The 18,803-nt window shown below is 40.5% G+C and overlaps 1 protein-coding gene across 2 annotated transcripts in view; it reads right to left on the bottom strand.

Annotated features, from left to right (window-relative positions):
- The window catches only part of RASSF3 (Ras association domain family member 3), a 93,582-nt gene that overhangs the window by 9,588 nt on the left and 65,191 nt on the right, over positions 1-18,803 (bottom strand). The window lies entirely within an intron of this gene.

The following is an 18,803-nucleotide window of genomic DNA, read 5'->3' as shown; positions in this document are numbered from 1 at the left end:
TTTTAATAAACGTGTTTCAAAGAGATCAAGTAAATCTTGCATACAGTCTGTCAGAAGAGTTACACTGCTGTGACACACTACGTTTTATGTCAATATACTTCAATCCATTAAGAATAGAGGACGATTTGCAAGAGAATAACATTGAACTCCATAAAGTGCGTGTTTGCAATTGAGCAGCAATGAAATCTTGTTTCAGCCGAGTTCATAATGACCTCATTTATCAAAGGCCTCACTGCCAGTTCTGCTATACCCTACAAGGCCATGCTGTAAAAACTGGATGTTATGCCAGTGTTACAACAGGCAATCACTTGTTCAGAGTTGAAAAATAATCATTTCAAAAGAAAAATACTCAAGGTTATGTGTTTAAACATGCGATTCAGCAATAAAATAGCTATTGTTTTCAACAAATACTCCCATAGGTTTCAAGGTTGGACAGATTTATAACATTTGATTCTTTGTGAGGGACCCAGATGTTATCCTTGACCATGATCCTTTCCAGCTAAAAGGGGCACACTAAGTACCAAAGCCACTACAACTTAATGTTATTGTTTTGGTGCATAGAAGTTGTGCCTTTTCTCTGGCGTTGTGGTTTCTGACGGCTGTCAGGCACTAGATTTCCTCCTTACACCTTTTGATATTCGAAGGTCTTAATGATTGGCGTCTGTGTTTACAATTTAGTTTTCTAAGTCCTGGCCGAGCTGACCACATTTTATTATTATATTCTATTGCGTATTTATACACATGCGAATTAGGTCCTCCCATTGCCTGACGTTGGCGGAGAAGTGATGGGACATCAGCACTGGAATCTCTTAAATGTAAAAAGGGTTATCCTTTATTTGCCACTGGGTGGGGGCACAAGGAAGACAGTTTTGCATTCCTAAAACTATAGTTTTCCTTTAACACCCAAAAGTGCAAGCCAATTAAATACACACTAATGTAAATCTACACTTCACCTCCTATAAACACAGTTTGACCAAACTATAAACAAAAAACACACTGCAAAACAAAATTACAGAAGTAAAAAAAAAATGAAATAAAAATCCTGCTGCGTGTCCACACAGACACGCTTGGATCATGTGGTTTTGGTTTACTCTGTCCTTTGCTACTGATGATAAATTAATCACAGGGGAAATGGATTACAGTATCCATGAGATCCAACAGGTGGCATGTGAATGTTGACAGTGGCATTAGGCCTGTATTGTGAATTATAAAAAAAAAAATAATATGTGAAAAGAAAAAAAAACTAAATATATATAGCCATCTTAACTTTAAAAAAAACAGCTGTATGAGCTTGTAAAAGGGGTCTTGTTGTAGAACACAAGAATCATGTGGAACAGAAAGATAATCTAGTTCAGTCATTTCTTAGCCGTGCTCCAAAAGGTTATAGTTGCTCAGATTTTTATTTTCATCTTAGTTCAAAGACGGCTAAACTTGGCTTGAAGTCCACCTTTCTTGTGGTCAGCCTTTGAGGGAGGGTGTTTTTTTTTGTTGTTTTTTTTTTTTTTAAACAAACTATAAAAGAACAAGTTTTGGAATTTACTAAAGACAACAGTCAAAAGCTACTCGCATCTCCTGCTACAGCCAGAAAAATCATGCCCCCCCAATACATTTGAGTTTTACATTTTGAAAAATCACAGAACATCTGTATTTTTTGTTTCCTTCCCTCTTATTCCAAGGTCTGAAGCAAGAAACGAGAAGATTACACTCTTCACCCCCCCATACTTGTAGGGATCGAAGTGCACGTGTTTGTGGGGTTGGAATGTGAATGTGTTACTGAATGGGAGAGGTACTTGCATTGTACATTGGCAATCTAGTGCAAGCATGCTGTGTGTGCTGGCATCAGACTCCAATTTTGCACAGAATTTATGTTGCCGGAAGGGGAGTTATCCCTCTGGCAGTGAAAGGGTTAAGTCATGTATTCAAATCAGTGAAGTGATCATGGTGCTTGAAGTAACCCTTTAATATTCCCAGGCTGCACCATGATCTTTAGACTTGTGATGTTAGGTTGTGGGTTTAGCCTTGCAAGACCTTAGCTCGCAAATAAATGATCCTGAGTCCTTGATAACGAAGTGTATCTAATAAAGCCATCCCCAGGTTTGTGTTAATATATGGAGAGCCTAGTAACAGTCACATAGAGTATGGTTGCTTAACACAGATTTGTTTGCTTCCCGAGTGTCACAGTAAACTATTCATTCAGACTTGCTATTTACTAAAAAGTGTGTGGGTGGAATGGAGAGGAGCAGGATATAAAATGCTGCTTTTTATAGTAGATATTTTATTATTAACCGTTTTTTATATGGCTCTAACATTTCCTGCAGAACTCTACAATTACAGAACAAAATATTTAACAACTAGTAATTGACGCAATTGTCAGACACAAGAGGTGAGGGGATATTGTTACCTAGTACAACTCATGAAGCAAGACTATCTGGCCACTTCAAAACAAGATTTGTATTATCCGGACTACAATGTACAGATCGATAAGCCAAGGCTCAGCCCTGATGGATTTTCACCTGCACTTTGTACTGAAGTGTCTAGCAAGGCCACAGAATGGCTTGACAGGACGCTGGAGCAAGTAGCCTGCGGTTTTGATTCAGTGACCTGCTACAAAACTGTACAAGTAGTTCAGTCACCCCTGGAGAGATGACTCAATTCACAGCTCCGATTTAGAAGCAAAGAACAATGCATATCAGGATTCATAGCTCAAAGCATTCTTCATTCCTTTCCCTTACAATGAATGTGCAGGAAGCTGCACTGCGCAGGAAAGTCTGTTGCTGCTCCACCTTTCCTAAACCCAGCAAACCTAGAGTTGAATCTGGTGGCTTTCGTGGCACCAATATACGTTCAGAGGAAGCAAAGGTACTGGGAAGGATGCACACATATCTTCCCAGCAACATGAGACAGGACCCCCACAAGCAAAAAGGATGTTTAAAGTGTTTAAGAGAACATATTACCAAACAATTTATCTAATGTTTCAGTTAAAGGTATACTTCCCTTTGAACATCTTCTTGCCAGAATCAGGACAGAAATCTAACACACACTGTCATACCATGACGACACTGGAGGATCCACTCACAAAATTAGGAATGGAGAAATCAGTTAGCTAATAGCTGCAAGAGTGCCGCTGCAATCAGCTTAGGAAGGGTGTTTTATTCACCCTGTTAAAGGGAAACTCCAGTGCCAGAAAAACGATCTGTTTTTCTGGCACTGGAGGGTCCCTCTCCCTCCCACCCCCCAATCCCCGGTTACTGAAGGGGTGAAAACCCCTTCAGTCACTTACCTGGGACAGCGGCGATGTCCCTCGCCGCTGTCTCCGCCTCCGCGACGCTCCTCCTAATGATTACGTCGGCCGGTGGGCGAGACTAATCTCGCTCACCGGCCGAGGAGACCTAATGCGCATGCGCGGAAATGCCGCGCATGCGCATTACGTCTCCCCATAGGAAAGCATTGAAAAATCATTTCAATGCTTTCCTATGGGGTTTTGAGCGACGCTGGAGGTCCTCACACAGCGTGAGGACGTCCAGCGACGCTCTAGCACAGGAAACCTGTGCTAGAACCCAGGAAGTGACCTCTAGTGGCTGTCTAATAGACAGCCACTAGAGGTGGAGTTAACCCTGCAATGTAAATATTGCAGTTTATGAAAAACTGCAATAATTACACTTGCAGGGTTAAGGGTAGTGGGAGTTGGCACCCAGACCACTCCAATGAGCAGAAGTGGTCTGGGTGCCTGGAGTGTCCCTTTAAGTTGCCAGGTGCTGAACTACATGCCACAAACAAACCTTGCTAGGTATGCGTTCATGGGGTATGTCAAGCTACTTGCAAATTAATTGGAGAAACTTCAAAGCAAGCAGGAAACACACCCTCCTGGCTGTCTGAGTAACAGGAATGGGACAGTCTGTAGGAGCTTTAGTGATTTTTAGTGTACTCTTACATTTTAAAGCCAGTGATTGCATGCAGGATTTTGGGTCTTTGTACCAATTTCAATAAAATTACAGGTATGTTACATAGTTGAAAAGAGACACGCATCCATCCAGTACAGCCTCTCTCACATTTGTTTTTGCTGTTGATCCAAAAAGAAGGCCAACAAAACCCCCCACAGTTTGCAATGTTTTCTTGACCCCAGAATGGCAGTAAGATCTCCTTGTATCAAGATGCTATTACCCCACTAATTAAAAAGGCTATGCCCATTAAAAAATGATATCCTTATATGTGGCAAAGCAAAGGAAAATAAAATGGGATACACGAATTGCAAAGGCAAAAATATGTCAAGCATCCACAGCTCTCTGGGCTGTGCAGTACTAGAAAGTAGGAATTGTGTTTACTTTGTTACCAAGAGACATTCTGTAGTGAGGATACACATGTCATTTTAGGCAAGCAGTTTACTTTAAATGAAAGCTTGTTTGAAACATTAAGAAAAATCCTACAATGGTTGGTTCGAGTAAAATGCGCAAGTGTTGTGCTCTAAAAGTATACATGTACAGAGGGGCACTGCGCATGGGACGGCATGACAGAGTGGTCTTTTTCAAATCTGTCCTCGCTGCACACGTAAAAGAGAAGAGGTTTGGAATTATGGAAAGATCTATGCAAGCTCAGTGTGTGCAGACCTGGCGTGTGGGAACATTTTTGGAGTGGGGGACATTTATCAAAGTTTCGGTTTTATAAACAGGAGCAATCACCATGGCAACTGCAAGCACATTTTATTGTTGACCCCTTCCCTTTTACATTTTTAGCTGTCTCTTTGCCCCCGTTCCTTTATCTCCTTCCCTTTGCCCACCTTTAAAACAAATCTTTAATTAAATTTCCCCTGCAGACTTTTTACTACCTGCCTTTGTTTAAAAATAAAATTAAAAAGAAGTTTGCATTTATTGCTGAATCAGTAAGTACTTGCAGGATCTATTAAAGGGACACTCCAGGCACCCAGACCACTTCTGCCCATTGGAGTGGTCTGGGTGCCAACTCCCACTACCCTTAACCCTGCAACTGTAAATATAGTCGCTAAAATCCCTATAGGAAAGCATTTCCTATGCTTTCCTATGGAGTGGTGTAATGCGCGTGCGTGCATTAGGTCTCCCCCGCCGGCGGACGGGCACGCGCAATCGGTCTCCCCCGCCGGATGACGTTGGCAGGGGAGGAGCGTGGGCGGACCCCTCAACCAGCACTGAGGGACATCGGCGCCAGTCTTCGGTAAGTCTCTGAAGGGGTTCTAACCCCTTCAGCAACTTGGGATGGGAGGGAGAGGGGACCTGCAGTGCCCGGAAAACTATTTGTTTTCCTGGCACTGGAGTGTCCCTTTTAACATGGATTCTGAAAATAATTTGAAAATTATTTTCCTAGCTACTTCGTGATATAATATTTGCTAGGATTTGTCTGGGGGAAATATGAAATAGGTAGGGGTACATTTACATAATTCAGCGTAGAATACTCCAAAACTCCCTGAAATACAGCAAGTTTCAAAACGGTGTTTGAAGAATAAGATATGTTATTTTACACTAGGGATACACAGCCACTCACCAACAGCATACAGGGAAAAGGGGGGGGGGCAAAGGGAACGAGACAAATGAAAGGGGGCGAAGGGAACAAGACAAATGAAAGGGGGCGAAGGGAACAAGACAAATGAAAGGGGGCGAAGGGAACAAGACAAATGAAAGGGGGCGAAGGGAACAAGACAAATGAAAGGGGGCGAAGGGAACAAGACAAATGAAAGGGGGCGAAGGGAACAAGACAAATGAAAGGGGGCGAAGGGAACAAGACAAATGAAAGGGGGCGAAGGGAACAAGACAAATGAAAGGGGGCGAAGGGAACAAGACAAATGAAAGGGGGCGAAGGGAACAAGACAAATGAAAGGGGGCGAAGGGAACAAGACAAATGAAAGGGGGCGAAGGGAACAAGACAAATGAAAGGGGGCGAAGGGAACAAGACAAATGAAAGGGGGCGAAGGGAACAAGACAAATGAAAGGGGCGAAGGGAACAAGACAAATGAAAGGGGGCGAAGGGAACAAGACAAATGAAAGGGGGCGAAGGGAACAAGACAAATGAAAGGGGGCAAAGGGAACAAGACAAATGAAAGGGGGCGAAGGGAACAAGACAAATGAAAGGGGGCAAAGGGAACAAGACAAATGAAAGGGGGCGAAGGGAACAAGACACGTGGGAGATTAACCCCTTAAGGACACATGACATGCGTGACATGTCATGATTCCCTTTTATTACAGAAGTTTGGTCCTTAAGGGGTTAAGGAGAGTCAAAATTGGGGAGGAGCAGAAGATAAACATCTTCAAGAAATTCTATAGAGTCAGCAATCTGCAAACAGACATCAGGTTCAAGCAAAAACCATCTCATTGACGTCATACAGCAGTGCTCCCCTGGTTCGAATTTCAGTTAGTCATCTATCCCCTTCTCTAAAAAGGTTTTGCACCTGTAGTTTTACATAAATATATATATATATATATATAATTTTTTGTTTTGTTAGAGTAGAAAAACTGATTAAAACTGGTCTTCAACAAGCAGGCATAAAAGTCACTATATAGCCAACAATTCAGCCATTGAAAAATAAACCAATATATGATCAAATTAGCCAACATTCTTCCTGGCACTGAATTACAGATAGTCTATGACCCAGGCTCAGTTTAATACAGTGTATTTATATTAGAAGACTATTCACTGCCCAGATAGGATTAAAATATGTACACACAAGCCAAGATTTCCTTTCCTAAAACATTATTTTAAGTATTGCTACATGAAATTTTTTTTTACCATGAATTATTAAAGCACCGAGATCAAGATACTTAAACTCTTACGTCCAAGAAAAACAAGCATCCTGGATTAAAAAAAAAAAAAAAAAAAGTCAAAAGCACATGGGTATATTGGCAATATTACTGTGAGATTCACTATGTCTTGAGCATGTTCCCAAGAACAAGACAGACTCTTAAAGTTACATTCCAAGCAACATAACCACTGTAGTTGTTATACATTAACCAACACATTCACGCTCAAGTGTTAGGCGAGGAAATAGCTTCCCCGGGGGTGTCCCAGGATATGCCCCTTTACAAGATAGCCAAAATACACATACTGCTGGGGATACTGCTGTTAATCTGAAATGTAAACATATGATAACGGTGTAACACAGCAACATTAAAAGGTACACTGCGCAGGTAGGTGTGCACTCATGAAGATAAATTCGCTTTTGGGTGCCCCCCCTTAGATTTCTGGGGGGCCTTTAAATGGGGCAGGTTGCTTACTCGCTTGATGGATATTTGTATATTTTTATACTTTATTTTATGTATGCATTTGGATTTACTTTTATTGTTTTGTGTTGTTTTGGGACCCTGAAGAAGTCCATATTGTGGACGAAACATGTTGGACCATTTTGTTTTAATTTTACATTTCAGTTTTATATATACTTTTACATGAAAATAAAGCAGCAATTTGTACAACAAAAAGGTGCTTTCATTCAAGAGCAGGGAGAATCATTGGAAGGGCCCCCAGGAATCCAAGAGGAGGCACCCTGAATCCTCCTAATGCAAGTTGTCAAATTGTTTACGGTTTGCCAACTGATGTGGGGTCCATCGGGTGCCCAGTGATGCGAGCCTTAGCCCACAGCCAGTGAGCGATCTGCTGACACACTCCGCAACAAGTGGGCACTGCTAGGGATAAGCTTAGACAGACTAGCAGAAACTCTGTGCAGCAGCTTACAGTTCTCAATGAGGAATGGGATCCCAGGTAAGCAGTCAAACCATTAGCAAACAGTTTGACTTCTTACACAGAGAGGAAGTCAGGGTACACTCCTGGCACCAAAAATACTACATCATGCTTTGAGAGTTTCCTTAAATTCAAGAAATATTTGGTTGACCAGGATACACAATACAAATGTGGAATTCTCCCCTCCTTTTGTCCAGCTTACTCTTGCGTCAACAGTTTTACACTCTATGAAAATGTTATACCGGTCAAAAAATAATAATAAATATTTGCTTAGGACACCATGGGGTATAAATTTAACAACCATTCTGACCAAAGCTCGCTCGATTGTGACAAATTAATAACAGATCTTTTATGTTGTAAGAAAAACCTCACAAAAAGATAAAGGGTATGTTCTAACACAGTTTTAAGAAGGAAGCAAATAGAATGGGGTAGAACAAGGTTGTGTAAATCCGGTCATTCTTGCTGGCTTCTGATGCTGGCAGTGGATTATATGACTTGTAGTCAAACAGATGGGGGGTCGAGAGTTTTGGAGATTTGCCTGTCTTGAAAATAATTCAAAAGGACTGAATCTCGGAGAAGGGCTGTAGTTATATTTTATGACTAAGCAGTCTGAAAAATATAGTTCACTGCTTTCTGTGCCATCAACCACAAAACCAATTAGCTGATATAGTCAGATGTCAAGCACTTACCACAGCCCAGCAGACAGACACATAAGCAGATGTACAACATTCAGAGCCAATTCATAGAGAGAGGAGGGGGGGGGGATAACATTAAAACACACATATATACATACATACACACACACACACACATAGAATGATGTAATAAAAAAATAAAAATAAACACATAGTTACATAGTTACATAGCTGAAAAGAGACTTGCGTCCATCAAGTTCAGCCTTCCTCACATTTGTTTTTGCTGTTGATCCAAAAGAAGGCACAAAAAAAAAAAAAAAAAAAAAAAACCACACAAAAAAAAAACCACAGTTTGAAGCACAATTTTGCAACAAGCTAGGAAAAAAAATCCTTCTTGACCCCAGAATGGCAGTCAGATTTATCCTTGGATCAAGCAGTTATTACCCTACATTGAAAGATTATATCCTTGAATATTCTGTTTTTGCAAGTATGCATCTAGTAGCTGTTTGAACATCTGTATGGACTCTGATAAAACCACTTCTTCAGGCAGAGAATTCCACATTCGGATTGTTCTCACAGTAAAAAACCTTTCCTTTGCCCTTTTTTTCCAGTCTAAACGCATGGCCTCGTGTGCTATGTAAAGTCCAGTTTGTGAATAGATTTCCACACAATGGTTTGTACTGGCCCCAAATATATTTGTATAATCTTATCATATCCCCTCTCAGGCGACGTTTTTCTAAACTAAATAGATTTAAATTTGTTAACCTTTCTTCATAGCTGATATGTTCCATTCCTTTTATTAATTTTGTAGCCCGCCTCTGCACTTTTTCTAGTGCCATAATATCCTTCTTTAGGACATCGTGTGTGCTTTAATAAATTACTTGTGACTCCAGGCAGGGAAAATGTCACCATCTGCGCTTTTGAAGGTGAAAAGGGTGCCAAGTTCTCAGTTACTAAATATTGATAGCTGGCAGACCTATCCCCATCAGTACATTAACCTTTACAGCAGTGAATAGTATACAACGTGTAGACTTACACAAATTGGATATTTGCCATTGCCTATCTTAATCATTCTATTCCATAATTACTTAACAGCTAGACTTGCACAAATCTGAACAGTCTGTTTGGTCAGGTGGAAAGTATGTTTTTGATTGACCAAATTTCATGAAGGGGGCAGTTAATTTCAATATTAAAAGTGTAAAAAGTATATGGAGGGATAACTCACACTTTAGAGAGCTACCAAGAGCTCTTCTGTATTACTTACAATTTTTAGAGCAAAAACCTGCTCTGCTAGTAGAAGGCCTTGGTGGTACAATCCCCACCTGGACTATGCAGGAACTAGGAAGCCAGCCAGAAATAAATAAAAGGGAATATAGTATATAAGGGAATTAACTTAAAGATATAATGTAAACAATTAAAACAATAAACAATGCAATATAAAATAAAAAAGGTCCCAAAAGACTCCAAAATACACCACGTTCTGAGTTTCACCCAGCAGGGCTTCTTCAGAAGTGTAAGAAATGGAAATCATATCTAGGACAGGTTTCAAAATCTGCATGAGTATCTCCTAATAATGTGCATGATGCATAAAGAATACTAACAACTATGGCCTAGAATTCATCCACACTTTACTGCTAATAAAGCACAGTAGGGTTATGAATGGTCAAACTAAGCATCTGATGTACAATCTAAATGTGAATATCTTGCAGAAAATACTTCAAGATTAATAGAGTTAATTTGGAATAATGTGTACTCGCATCCTGAGCCAAAATTTAAAGTCTATCCCACCAGGAGACTGCCATACCTCCAATACAGGGGTAGGCAACCTTTGGCACTTCAGATGTTGTGAACTAGATCTCCCTTGATACTTTGCTAACATTATGGCTGAAGGAGTATTATGGGAGATGTAGTCCACAACTTATTCCAGTATGCTCATTCTGGAGAGGATATGACATCACATTCATGATCACATATGTAAAATGCCCTATGACCATATAGAAACAGAGACCATGCACAGGATAGAAAAACCGAAAGGAGTAGACTTTAACCACGGAATTTTGGGACAAAAAAAATGGATCTCCATGTATTTTTTGTAAATCTTCATTGGTAGGACAAGGTACATCAATATTCCAAAATAATGGAGGCACATTTTGATCCTGTGAAGACTCCAATGCTTAGGTTTTAGAATTTAATAACTTTTTTTTTTTAAGTAAAAAATAGAGCGAAAAAAAAAAAAACCCAACACAAATACAGACACAAACAAAGGGTCAAGTCTGACCCAACAAAGGAGTCAAATGCAGCAAATTAAAGAAAAGGTACAGAAATGAAAAACTAACAAAAGGTCACAATGCGGTTCACTCAATAAAAGTAGAATATAAATATGATCTACTAGGACTGGTGCAACAGATAACCATGACCAAACAGCAGAGTCTGAAACCAAGTTGGAGATGTACATCAGTTGGCGTACCTCGTGCAAGTAGGCTTCATTTTGGGTTGATCAGTAATTCAGAGGGTTGTAAAGCTGAGGTTTTTCACTTTTCAGCCATTCAGTAGATCCCCATTCACAAAATGTATGCATTTTTCAAATTTTATTGAAAGCATTCAAGTGCAATAAATACCTTTTTTAGGATATAGAAAATCCTGAATCATCTTTTTAATATTTTATATTAAAAAGTGCCAAGAATAATACTGGCCGCAAATTGGGACTACACTACATCCAGATAGTTCAGAGTTTATACTATGTGGTTTGTGTGATCCCGATGTCACAAGGGTACTTGCGGAGTAGCCAATAGGACATTATTTAAAGACGAACAAAAAAAAAAGTTGGGTAGCTATATATTGAGTTAAACACAAAGTGCCATTTCACTTTGGAGAGTATCTTTATACATGTCACTATTTATTACTAAAACATGCATGTAACCATTACAAAAGGTTCATTAAAGCGTTCAGTAACACAGTAAATCATGTCACTGACAGCAGATGGAGCAAGCTCTGGCTCCAAGGTTGAACAGTGTCACTTGCAAGCAAGATAAATAATACACTGGTGTAAAGTCAGCTTTATCCTGCTATGATCAGTGGTTAGGGTAATTAGATGCATGCCTAAAATCAAACATACACAATAATAAAGCACACAGTGTCATTACACAATCCCAGAGTTACTAGTGAAGTGACAGTCAAGTCAGGTCACTCCCTTTATTTATAAAAAATACCCGGGATTTACATTTTTATGGGCCACTCTAGTCACCAGAACCACTACAGATTAATGAATTTGTTCTGGTGCTTATAGCCTGTCCCTGTAGCCTTTTCAATGTAAACGCTGTCTTTTCAGAGAATTGCTGCCTACTAAGGCCTCTAGTGACAGTCACTCACACGGCCACTAGAGAGTCCTGTGTCAATGCTCTGCATGGAGGCGCTGAATGTTTCCCATAGAGAACATGCGTAATATCCTCCTAATGCTTTCCAATGAGAAAGCATTGGCTTAGCTTATATCATTAAAGGACCACTCTAGTGCCAGGAAAACATACTCGTTTTCCTGGCACTAGAGTACCCTGAGGGTGCCCCCACCCTCAGGGACCCCCTCCCGCCGGGCTCTGGAGAGAGGAAGGGGTTAAACTTACCTCTTTTTCCAGCGCCGGGCGGGGAGCTTTCCTCCTCCTCTCCATCTTGATCGCGACGTCATCGGCTGAATGCGCATGCGCGGCAGGAGCCGCGCTCGCATTCAGCCGGTCGCATAGGAAAGCATTTACAATGCTTTCCTATGGACGCTTGCGTGCTCTCACTGTGATTTTCACAGTGAGAAGCACGCAAGCGCCTCTAGCGGCTGTCAATGAGACAGCCACTAGAGGATTTGGAGGCTGGATTAACCCTCATTATAAACATAGCAGTTTCTCTGAAACTGCTATGTTTATAAAAAAAAAGGGTTAATCCTAGAGGTACCTGGCACCCAGACCACTTCATTAAGCTGAAGTCGTCTGGGTGCCTAGAGTGGTCCTTTAAGATCTCAGCTATGGAGGCGGGACAAGCCACGGCGAAACCAGCACGGCATGGAAAAAAAAAAGGTGAGTAAAAACACCAGTCATGTGATCAGAGGGGGACAGGCACCTAAACAGACACACTCTCTGACACACACACACACGCACACACTCTAACACTCACAAATTTATATTTTTAATTCTAAACTAGCCAGCCTCCCTACCTTTTGGAGAGCTGAGTGCAGGGCTCGAGTCCTGCAGGAATGCGTGGGAACGGCTTTCCTGCACTTTTTTCACTACAGGAACGCTGTTCCCGTTGTTCCTGCAGGCACTCAGGGGGCAGCAAGAAATTCCACCCCCAAATGCCCCCCTGGCGGGCGCCTGTCTACCTGTCAGACGCGGCGAGGGAGCTATGTTCATATTCCGGCTCCCAGCATCGGTAGACAGCCCGCGCGATGAGAGGGAGCAGAGAGGACACAGCTCCCTCGCCGCATCTGACAGGGAGACAGGCGCCCGCCTCACTGGACAGGCTACAGCAGCTCTCCAGGTAGGAAGGCTGGGTGGACATTTTTTTTAATTAAAAAATAATAATGTGTGTGTGTGTATATATATATATATATATATATATATATATATATATATATATATATATATATGTGTGTGTGTGTACGCGTTTATAAATGCATACGAGTATATATTATTTTTTGGGTGGGGGGGGTGGGATCCTGGGTGAGTTCCCACACTTTATTCCCCAGGACTCGACCCCTGGCTGAGTGGACTTTCCCTGGGGTCCAATGGGGCCGCTATTCCTGTGTGCAAGCAGTGATCTTCCTGAAGCTCTTCTCTGTGCCCCCACACTGTCTGCAGTGATGCTGGGGCCAGAATGACATCATATTCCAGCTCCCGGCATCACTACACAGCGCGAGGGAGAAGAGAGGAGCTGCAGGAAGATCACTGCTCCCTCACACGCTGCCCCAGCCTGCTGCCTCCATGCAGCCCAGGGCACCTCTATACTCTCCAGGCCGGTCATCTACGTGCTCCCTGAGCCGGCAACCTCCATACAGCCCACTGGCGCATGGAAGCGGGCGGCTCAGGGAGCTTTGTAGCTGGCCGCTTCCATGCGGCAGTGGGAAGGTAGCTGAAAGGCTCCATTGTTTGCCCAATCGGCCACTTTAGGTAAAAGGCTGACAAATCCCAGGCTCCAGGGCAAAGTTTCTAGTCACCATGGCGCCTGAAATTTGTCGAGCCCTAATCTAGCCTCATGATCTAACTGCACATTTTAGAGTGGCCTTTTATTATGGCCATTCTAAGGCACACCTGTGCAATAATCATGCTGTCTAATCAGCATCTTGATATACCACACCTGTAAGGTGGATGGATTATCTCGGCAAAGGAGAAGTGCTCACTAACAGATTTAGGAACAATATTTGAGAGAAATATACTTTTTGTGTACATAGAAAAAGTCTTAGATCTTTGAGTTCAGCTCATGAAAAATGGAGGCAAAAACAAAACAAAAAAAAAAGTTTATAATTTTGTTCAGTGTAAGTACATCATTTCACCAAACAAACAAACAAACAAACAAAAAAAAAAAGCTTGCACACACACACACACACACATTTATATATTGATTACAGTGCAGAAGGTCGAGGAAAGCATTTTTTTTTTTTTACATATACAAACACATAGCACAAATAAGTACACTACATCACTCAGAACTACAATGTCGAGTTGGATGCGAATACAATTCACAGTGCCAATACCAGTTAGGTTCCTGCTGGTCTGGAGAAGTTGCCAGGGCTAGAGGAAGCTGGTAATACGATAGGTCAATGAAGCTGAATTGCAGCAACATATGGCAGTATGAATCCAGACCAGTAATGTTCCCTTCAGTATTTGGTGTCAGGTAACAACGTATAATACTTTAGTTTTCACAATCTAGCCATTATCACGGCCACATGTCAACATTACCTAAGCAGCTGCGAAAGGGGAGAAGAAAATGATAAGTTATAACTCGCCAAACAAGAAGTTACTCATTAATTGTGTACTGCAAAAAAGGCAACAAACGGACAGGTTTTAAGTTCACTTAAAGTTATAAAAGAACGTATATAATGTTAGTCAAAAGAATCAATACAAATGAATAATTAATAATTGCAATACACGATGGAAGTCCCCATGACTTCACAAGTTTAGGCTAAGAATTTAAGTGTGTCAAAGTTCACCGTACGCTGAAGTCAAGAAGAAAGAGTGTGAGTGAGTGTGAGTGTGTGTGTGAAAAACGCTCCACTTTAGGCCTAATGTTGAATAATGTCTAAAAACAAAAAGAACACACATTGCTAGATTGCATGGTATAGATTGTCAACGTGAATAAATACAATAGTACATACAATAATTCTGCTTAGATAAAAAAAGACCTGAAGCAACTTTTTTTTTTTTTTTTTTTTTTTTAGCCACCACTGAGCTATAGCACAATACAGGATACATAGAATACTAAACACAAGACCAAATAAACAGTAGTCATTTAGCATTAAGATGGAGATCTCAAATAACAAGAGACCCTTGAAATTCCTCCACAGCTCACTAAAGCGCCCCTTTAAGAGGAGACCTTTGTTGTGTGTGAGTACAGGTCAGCCTGGATGGTTCAAAACATCAAGAAAGCAGAGACAGAGCACAGGTCAAATTCGTGAACCATACACACACCAGGAGAAGGGATTTGTCAATATGAAATGACAGTTCCGACAGTCTTCTTTCTGTTCATGAAGCCTTTAATGTAATGTAAAGAAAATGATGTCCAGCTACAAATGACCAACTATATTAAAGCAACAGATTTAGCCTCTATTTTTTTTTTAAAAACATCAACAGTACTGAAGACGTATTGTAAGCAGTGACATTCAGAACCATGTTCATGGAAGTGTAGAGAACAAGAAAAAATTAAATCAAGGTCCAGTACTAACTTCTCACTGCAGCCCAATCCTCCTACTGTAAGATCATTGAGACTGATGATCTGTTCCCAGTCAATTGCCATGATCCACAAATAAAATCCTTTTTAGGAGAAGCAATTAAATATTTTTCATAGAAAAAGGTTTGATGCACACCAAGAACCCTGTATTCTCTAAATCCTTCCAAAAGGCTACCAGAGCATGTGAACTCATATCCGCATTCAAGTCATTGCTGAAAAACGTTAAAGGGACACTCATCTCATCAATTTAGAAAAAGTTACGTTTTCAACAGAAACTGTAACTTTTATAAATTAACCTGGTTACAGACCCTGCTACTTCCTGGTTAGTTTGCTCAGTAGAGCTAAACTCAGGAAGCAGCAATTGCCCAGAGCACCTGACTTCTCATTGATCTACATTGGGAAGTTTGTGATTGGACAGCCAAATAAAGTCTGGGCTGGGCTAGAAGGGGAGGGCTTGACAAATCTCAAAAGGAGATCTGCAGCTTTTACAAACTGGTTTTAGATATAACCACAATAAAAGAAGTGCATCATTAAATGCCTGCATGCTTTATTTTGGTTATATCTACTAAACATTGATTTTTAGATGGGGGTAGTGGAGTGTCGCTTAAATGGCACAAAAATTATTTTTGTTAACGTTTGCAAACAGTGCCAATATAGTTTTTTTTTCAGTTCTACATGCATACTTGAACTTTTCTGATCATGATCTCTCATTAAAGCTCACCTTAAACTGAGGTTTTAGTGTTACTTTACATGTGATTAAGATATCCTTTAGATGTTTTCTGGTGCCAAAATGATTGCTATAGACTTTTGAAATAATTCGGCATCACTCTAAAGCTATTGACAGAGTTAAGTTCCTGAGACACAGGAGGAAGAAGCAGCGAAAAGAAGTGTTAAATAACTATTTTGTGCTGGGTTTATGCATTCACGTTAATCAAGAATGGACAATTGTTGTTCAACTAAAACGTAATGCTTTAACCAGCCAATGTCGATTATACACAGAATCTTACAAATATTTTACCAAAAAGTCCCTACTCGATCTTGATCTAGTAGTGGGCGGAATACTTTTAAGTTTAGAAAATTACATGTCTGAAATCGTGTGTACATTTTTTAACCTCTAATTACACTTCACAACACTGCTCAAACACTGTAATATTTCTGTCCTGACATAAGTTTAGGTATGCACTTAATGCTATTTGAACTCTTACTAACTTACAATTCAAACAAAACAGGCAGGTAGTTCATGGCAAACAACATTGCTGTGTGTGGATTTATGACACTGCTGCTTTGAAATGTATTTAGCTGCCTGACAAGACATGAGGTTTGAAGCAAGAGTTGTGTCATAGTGGTTATGGTGCCAGGAACAATTCACTGGTAATCTGAAATGGTTTAGGAATGATTTAACTTACATTTCCATGCCTTATAACATTCTCGATTTCGGTGGGATAGTCCCTATTTCAGGGTCCTGTCCTGACATTGAAGCATGGCAGATCTGCCCTCTTTGGGCGGTGCAAATGACAAGATTCAATCCCCTTTCACCCTGCCCACTGGTGTCCAGATTTATGGGACTCAGTCCTTATGTCAGAGTTTGTCTGAAAAGAGGATGTTCATATTTATTATTGCACTCATAGTGCCAACTTATTCCACAGCACATATCTGCATTAGCATACCAACTCACACCAGGTTTAAACAGAATGAATTGGCTGAAAGAGTCAGCCTGGTATGACAGTGTGGAAGTATGAACTTCGGCTTAATCAGACCAATGTAGAACAGTAAGGCTTACAGATGCCCAAAACACACCAGCATGCTGTAGTATTTAAAAGGGACAATATAGTCACCAAAACAACTTTAGCTTAATGAAGCAGTTCTGGTGTGTAGATTATGGCCCTTTAGTCTCACTGCTCAATTCTCTGCCATTTAGGAGTGAAATCAATTTGTTTATACAGCCCTAGTCACACCTCCCTGTGTGTGACTTACACTGCCTTCCTAAGCACTTCCTGTAAAGAGTCATCTAATGTTTACACTTACTTTATTGCAAATTATGTTTCATTTAGAATTTATGATCTCTTGCTCTGTTAATAGCTTGCTAGACCCTGCAGGAGCCTCCTATATGTTCAATTTACATAGCAGGAGATAAAAACTTTTAAAGTCAGTAACAGATTGAAAATGAAACCATTTGGTTGTCATGCAGGCTGTGTCAGTCACAGTCTGCGGAGGTGTGACTAGAGCTGTATAAACAAAGTCTAAATGGAAGTGAATGGAGCAGTGAGATGCCAACATTTAACATGTACATATATTAAGTTTTAATATATAATGTGATGGACTGTGATCTCAAAATATGTATAGTGTTTATAAAAGAAAACCATAAAAAGAGTGTTCCAGTGAGCTACCTTTAAGTAGGTAAACCATTTTAGAATGGTTTGACTTCTTAAGCTGGTATCGCCTATGGGCGCTCCCCAGCTCCAGTACCACAGCCAATGATCAAATAACCTTCGAGGGTTAACTTCACCTTTAGTGGCTGTCTGTCAGACAGCTACTAGAGAGACTTCTGGGTCGCTATACAACTTTTGGTCGCCTGATGCTATGCAGGAGGACATCGAAAGTCACCCAAAACCCCATAGAAAAGAATTGTATAATACATTCCTATGGGGAAATAAGAATGCGAGCGTGGCCATTGCCGCACGTGCACATTAGGTCTCCCCGAGCAGATTTCCTCACAACACCATATGTACTTATCTTCGCTTCACACAGACAATTAGCATATTCACTAAACCACAAACTGTGGAAAACACAAGGAACTTGCTAATTATATACCATAATCTTCCATTCCCTCGCCCCCACTGTTCAGTTATATAAAACTAAAGTTTTAAAATCCCTTGCAAATCCTCCAGTTTAATGAACACCATGATTGCCGTTTGATGAACACCTACAAAAATGAATATACATTTCCTGTTGCATTAGTTATCGTAAACTAATAACCTGGAAGTTGCATGATTCACTTACAAAGAATGCAATAATAATATTAACTATGTCATTTATAAAATAGGGTGTGTCCGAGAGTTTCTACAGAACAATCTTTTCATGCTCCAAATAACATGCCCATTAGTAACCATATTGGAAGTCGGAAGTCGCGTTTCCTGAACCTATATAAATCATTAGCAAACCATGCTTCATTATTAAAAGGACCACCACCAATAAAATGGCCTGGGGGCAGTGGTCCTGTCTTTTTAACCAAAAAAGGTAAAACACTGCCATTTTGTAGAAACAGCAATGTTAAATTTGAGGGCTAAAAAACACATGCAGTGGCTGTTACACCGATAGCCACTAGAGGCGTTTCTGCAGCTGAGTAAAACTTAGTCATGTGATGTTGCAGCCACCATAGGAAGCACTGATTAAATGGGGAAGTTTGGATGCATGCTCAGTTAAGCTGCAACTCTTTCAAGTCAGCTAATTTGGCCTAAATGTCGTAGTTCAGTTTTCAATGTAATACAATTCATTGTTTACTGAAAAAAAACCTTAAAAATAAATAAAATAAAATATATTTCTCCTCCA

The sequence above is a fragment of the Pelobates fuscus genome, chromosome 3 (assembly GCF_036172605.1).
Source record: "Pelobates fuscus isolate aPelFus1 chromosome 3, aPelFus1.pri, whole genome shotgun sequence".
In the NCBI taxonomy this organism is placed as follows: Eukaryota; Metazoa; Chordata; class Amphibia; order Anura; family Pelobatidae; genus Pelobates; species Pelobates fuscus.
Note: the sequence above shows the minus strand (reverse complement) of the source record. Positions and strands in the feature narration are given on the sequence as shown.